General features: G+C 35.9%; 1 pseudogene; it reads left to right on the top strand.

The window, feature by feature from the left end:
- The first annotated feature begins 3,499 nt into the window (after positions 1–3,499).
- LOC143653032 (cyclin-G1 pseudogene) lies at positions 3,500–4,388 on the top strand (annotated as a pseudogene).
- The last annotated feature ends 981 nt before the right edge of the window (positions 4,389–5,369 follow it).

The raw sequence follows: 5,369 nt of genomic DNA, 5'->3' as shown, positions 1-5,369 counted from the left end.
GGCTAAACAAGCTGTGGTATATACATACGATGGAATATTATGCAGTTGTAAGACAGAATAAAGTTATGAAGTATGTAACAACATGGATGGACCTTGAGGACGTTATGCTGAATGAGATAAGCCAGAAACAAAAGGACAAATGCTTTATAGTCTCACTGATATGAACTAATATTAATGAATGAACTTGGAGAATTTCAGTTAGGAACAGAGAAAATCAGAAGATAAAAATAGGGTAGATATTGAGTAATTGGAGCTGAAGGGATACAGGACTGATTGTAAAAATTCAGAAATGGATAACACAATACTACCTAAGTGTAATAAAATGATGTTAGTGCACTGAATGAGGCTGAATGTGAGAAGGACAGAGGGAGGAGGGCTGGGGGCACAAATGGAATCGGAAGGAAAGATAGACAATAAAGACTGAGATGGTCTAATCTAAGAATGCCTAGAGTGTACAATGATAGTGATTAAATGTACAATTAAAAAATGCTTTTGCATGAGGAAGAACAAAGGAATGTCAGTATTGCAGGGTGTTGAAATAGATGGTTATTTGTATTTTCAAACTTTAATTTATGTATGAGGCTAAAGCAAAAAAAATGTTTATTTGGTACAAAATGTATATTTTGACTAGTGCATTTCCTAATATAACTTATGTGGACAGGTTAATTGAACACTATAGTACATGGAACCTTGAATAGGACACGAGATTTTGTAGGCTTATCCAGAGTGATGCCCTGATAAATCCCAGAGTGATTTGAACAGTGAATAAAAAAAGTATTTGGAAAGTTCCCTTGGGGGAATGGTGAGAAAGAGGGAAAATTCAACTTTCCCAAGTGGAGATTTCTTGATATTCTCACAAGCAGTGGGGACAACCAAAGTAATAGGCTGAGCCCCAAATCTTGGGGATTGTTCATACGAAACTTAACCCTGCAAAAGATAGGCTAAGTCTACTTAAAATTAGGCCTAAGAGTCACCCCCAAGAGAAGTGCTTTTTTTGCTCAGATGTGGCCTCTCTCTCTCTCAGCCAACACAACAAGCAAACTCACTGCCCTCCCCTCTCTATGTGGAACGTGACTCCCAGCGTTATAAACCTCCCTGGGACAGAAATCTTAGAATGAGCTAAGACTCAGTATCAAGGGTTTGAGAAACCTTCTTGATTGAAAGGGGAAAGAGAGAAATTGAGACAAAATAAAGCATCAGTGTCTGAGAGATTTCAAATAGAATCAAGAGGTTATCCTGGAGGTTATTCTTACACATTATATAGATAACCCCATTTTAGTTTAAGGTGTAATAGAAAGGCCAGAGCTAAGAACCTGAAACTGTAGAGCTGTGTTCCAGTAACCATGTTTCTTTAAGATGATTGTATAATGATATAGCTTTCACAAAGTGACTGTGTGATTGGGAAAACCTTGCTATGATGCTCCTTTTATCTATGGTATGGACAAATGAGTAAAAAATATGGATTAAAAATAAATAAATAATGGGGGAACAAATGTTAAAATAAATTGAATAGGGGGAAAAACTAGTGGTCGATGAGAGGGAGGGGTAAGGGAGATGGTATGTGAGTTTTTTCTTTTTTCTTTTTATTTCTTTTACTGGAGTGATGCAAATGTTCTGAGAAATGATCATAGTGGATGAATATACAACTATGTGATGATATTATGAGCCACTGAATTGTACACCAAGTACAGAATGTTTATATGTTAAGAATGTTTGCCTTGTATATTGATTGGTTTTATTGATAAAAATTTTTAAAAAAGAAGAAATAAAACAAATTGATTATTGGTAGCAAGATTGAATCACTAATCAAATATCTCCCAACAAAGAAAAGGCCAGCAACCAAAGGCCTCACAGGTGAATTTTTACCAAACTTTTCAAGAATTAACACCAATCCCACTCAAACTCTTCCAAAATTTGAAGAGGAGGGAACACTCTCTAATTCATTATATGAAACCAACATCACCCTCATAGAAAATCCAGATAAAGGTACCAAAAAGAAAGAAAAGTACAGACCAAAACCCCTTTGAATAAAGATGCAAAAATCCTTAACAAAATACAAACAAACTGCATCCAACAACACATTAAAACAATTATACACCATGATCAAATGGGATTTATCCCAGGTATGCAAGTGAGCTTCAAGATAAGAAAATCAGTCAGTGTAATACACCACATTGAAAGAATGAAAGAAAAAAATACATTATAATGTCAGTTGATCAAAAAAGCAAACTCTAACACTTTTTCATGATAAAAACAATCAGATAAATAGAAATACAAGGTCACTTCTTCAACATGACAAAGGACATTTATGAAAAACCCACAGTTAACATAACACTCAATGATAGAAGACTCAAGACTTCTTCCTGAGGTTAGAAACAGACAAAGTTGTCCACTTTCACCACTGCCATTCAATATTGTGCTGAAATTTCTAACCAGAGAAATTACATATGAGAAGGAAGTGAAAGCCATCCAAAGTGGAAAGGAAGAAGTGGAATTTTCCCTATTTGCAGATGACATGTTCCTATATACAGGAAATCCTGAAAAATCCACTACAAAACTATTGAGACTAATCAACAAATTTGACAATTTGACAGAGTACAAAACTAACACACAAAAATCAGTAGCGTTTCTGTACACTAATAATGAACAATCGGAAGAAGAAATCAAGAAAACTTTCCATTTACAATAGCAACTAAAAGAAGGAAATACCTAGCAATAAATTCAACTATGAATTTAAAGGACTGCTACATGGAAATCTACAAAGTATTGTTGAAAGAAATCAAAGAAGACCTAAATAAATGGAAGGGGGTTGCATGTTCATGGATTGGAATAATAAATATTGTTAAGATGTTAATTCTACCCAAAACAATTTACAGATTAAATGAAATCTCAATCAAATTCTAAAAGTTTTCTGTACAGAACTGGAAATGACAATCATCATATTTATATGGAAGGGTAAGGGAACCGAATAGAGAAATCCATATTGAAAAAGAAGAACAAAGTTGGAGGATTCATACTTCCTGATTTTGAAACTTATTGCAAAGCTACAGTAATCAGGACAATGTGGTTTGTGGCACAAGGGTAGACATTCAGAACAATAGAAATGAATTGAGAGTTCAGAAATAAACCCTCCTATCTGTGGCTAATTGATTGTAGATAATCATTCCAAGTCCACCTGATGGGAAAAGAATAGTTTTTTCAACAAAAGGTCCTGGGAAAACTGGATATCCATATGCAAAAGAACAAATGTTGATCCTACCTCACACCATATACAAAAATTAACTCAAATGGCTTCTCCCAGCTGACCCAGGTGGAGGTAGCTTCATCTTGGCGGGGCTGTAGGGACCTCGGCTGAGGATGGCTACCCCTTACTGGCCCTCTCCCTTCATGCCCACGAGTCCCCATGACTTATAGACCTCTTGCATCTGATATCGTGGGGTGAGGTGCCAGCAAGCCTGGGGAGAGTGGTTACCACCGAGGAGCCGCTATCATGACCAAGATGAAAAAGGTCCTGAAAACAACTGAGGCTCAGAACCTGCTACACCAGCTGAATGCCCTTTTGGAATAGGAGTCCAGATGTCACCCAAAGGTCTGCGGCTTGAGACTAATTGAGTTGTACATGAATGGCTTCAGAATGACTGCAAACCTAAGAGACTTTGAAGTAAAAGATCTTCTAAGCATAACTCAGTTCTTTGACTTTGATAGAGACATTTTCTCTAGCAGTGAATCTACTGGACAGATTCCTGTCCAAAATGAAGGTTCAGCCCAAGCACCTTGTGTGTGTCGGACTGAGATGCTTTTATTTGGCTATAAAATCAATTGAAGAGAAAAGAAATGTCCCATTGGTGACTGACTTCATCTGTATAAGCCAGTATTGGTTCACAGTTTCAGACTTGATGAGAATGGAAAAGATTGTACTGGAACAGGTGTGTTGGAAAGCCAAAGCTACTACTGCCTTTCAATTTCTACAACTCTACCATTCACTTATTCACTCTTACAGAGAACATGCCATGTGGAAGGAGAAATAACCTTAATTTTGAAAGACTAGAAGTTCAACTTAAGGCATGCCACTGCAGATCATATTTTCTAAAGCAAAGCCTTCTGTGTTAGCATTGTCTATCACTGCATTGGAGATCCAAGTACAGAAGTATATAGAATTAAGAGAAGGAGTAGAACGCCTTCAGGAACATTCCAAGATAAATGGCAGAGATTTGATGTTCTGGCAAGAGCCTGTATCCAAGTGTTTAGCTGAATATTCATCAAACAAGTGTTCTAAACCAAATGTTCAGAAATTGAAAGTAATTGTTTCTGGGTGTACTTCATGGCAACTGAAGCACCATTACTACAGAATCACCAACCTTCCAACAATTCCCGAAGCAGTTCCATAATCGGATTAATTCGGCAACAACATCTCCCCTCTGGAGCCTTTTTCCACAACTCTGAGCTATGGATACCTTAGTGCTATAAGGGATTTAAGCTGTGAAGTCTCAGAACATCACAACTAGATTACACTGATGTTCTCAGGTGTGGGAAAACTGCCTGCTTAATAGTAAGCTATAGTAGAATTATATTTAGATTTGAATTCATCTGTGAAGCCTACAAATCAGCTAACAGAAAACATGAAGTTAATGGCAAGTCTGGGAAGATAAACTGTGAATCTTCATTTCTAAAGCTGATCCAAATTTCTATATTGGATCAATATATTGTATTTAGGTGGTATTGAATGTGGTAACCTACTTACATTAAGTCATCTTAAGTGTGCTTTTTAAATTGTGAGGTATATATCAAAACCAACTTTCACATGCACTTTTTAGGCATAACAGATCAGTTGAGGCAGTATTAAGTTTCTTGGTACTCATGATGCCAAGTGACAGGTATTCCAGAGATGTGGATTTATTACTACATGGCAATTACATTTAAATTTGAGAGTACTTTATGTAAAACAGAAAATAGAGACCTGGCATATTCATTAAATTATTAATATTTTTTAGAAAATATTGCTAGAGAGCACAGGTGATGTTTATATCCATGACAAACATTTTTATATAAAATATACTGCCTCGGTCTAGTCCCATCAACAAAGTTAGTTTTTCTTGTAACAAAATAATCATTCCAAAAATTTGCTTTACCCCAACAAGCAAGTTTAGGCTTAAATTAATATGCTAGAAGTTTTTGCTAAGGACTGTTTTCATAAAATAGTCATTTCCTAATTTAAAATTTAATTTAATTTAAAAGGAAGGGTATACTTTCAGTAATGCCCAAACTGCGCCAAAACAAAGTCTTAAGTGAATTATGCCTTAAAATAGGTAATGTTCAGGATTTTCCATGTAAATCAGTGAGTGTAAGGTCTACAGTATTAAAATCACTGC

Source organism: Tamandua tetradactyla, chromosome 13 (assembly GCF_023851605.1).
Source record: "Tamandua tetradactyla isolate mTamTet1 chromosome 13, mTamTet1.pri, whole genome shotgun sequence".
NCBI classification, from domain to species: Eukaryota; Metazoa; Chordata; class Mammalia; order Pilosa; family Myrmecophagidae; genus Tamandua; species Tamandua tetradactyla.
This window is presented reverse-complemented; position numbering and strand designations above follow the sequence as displayed.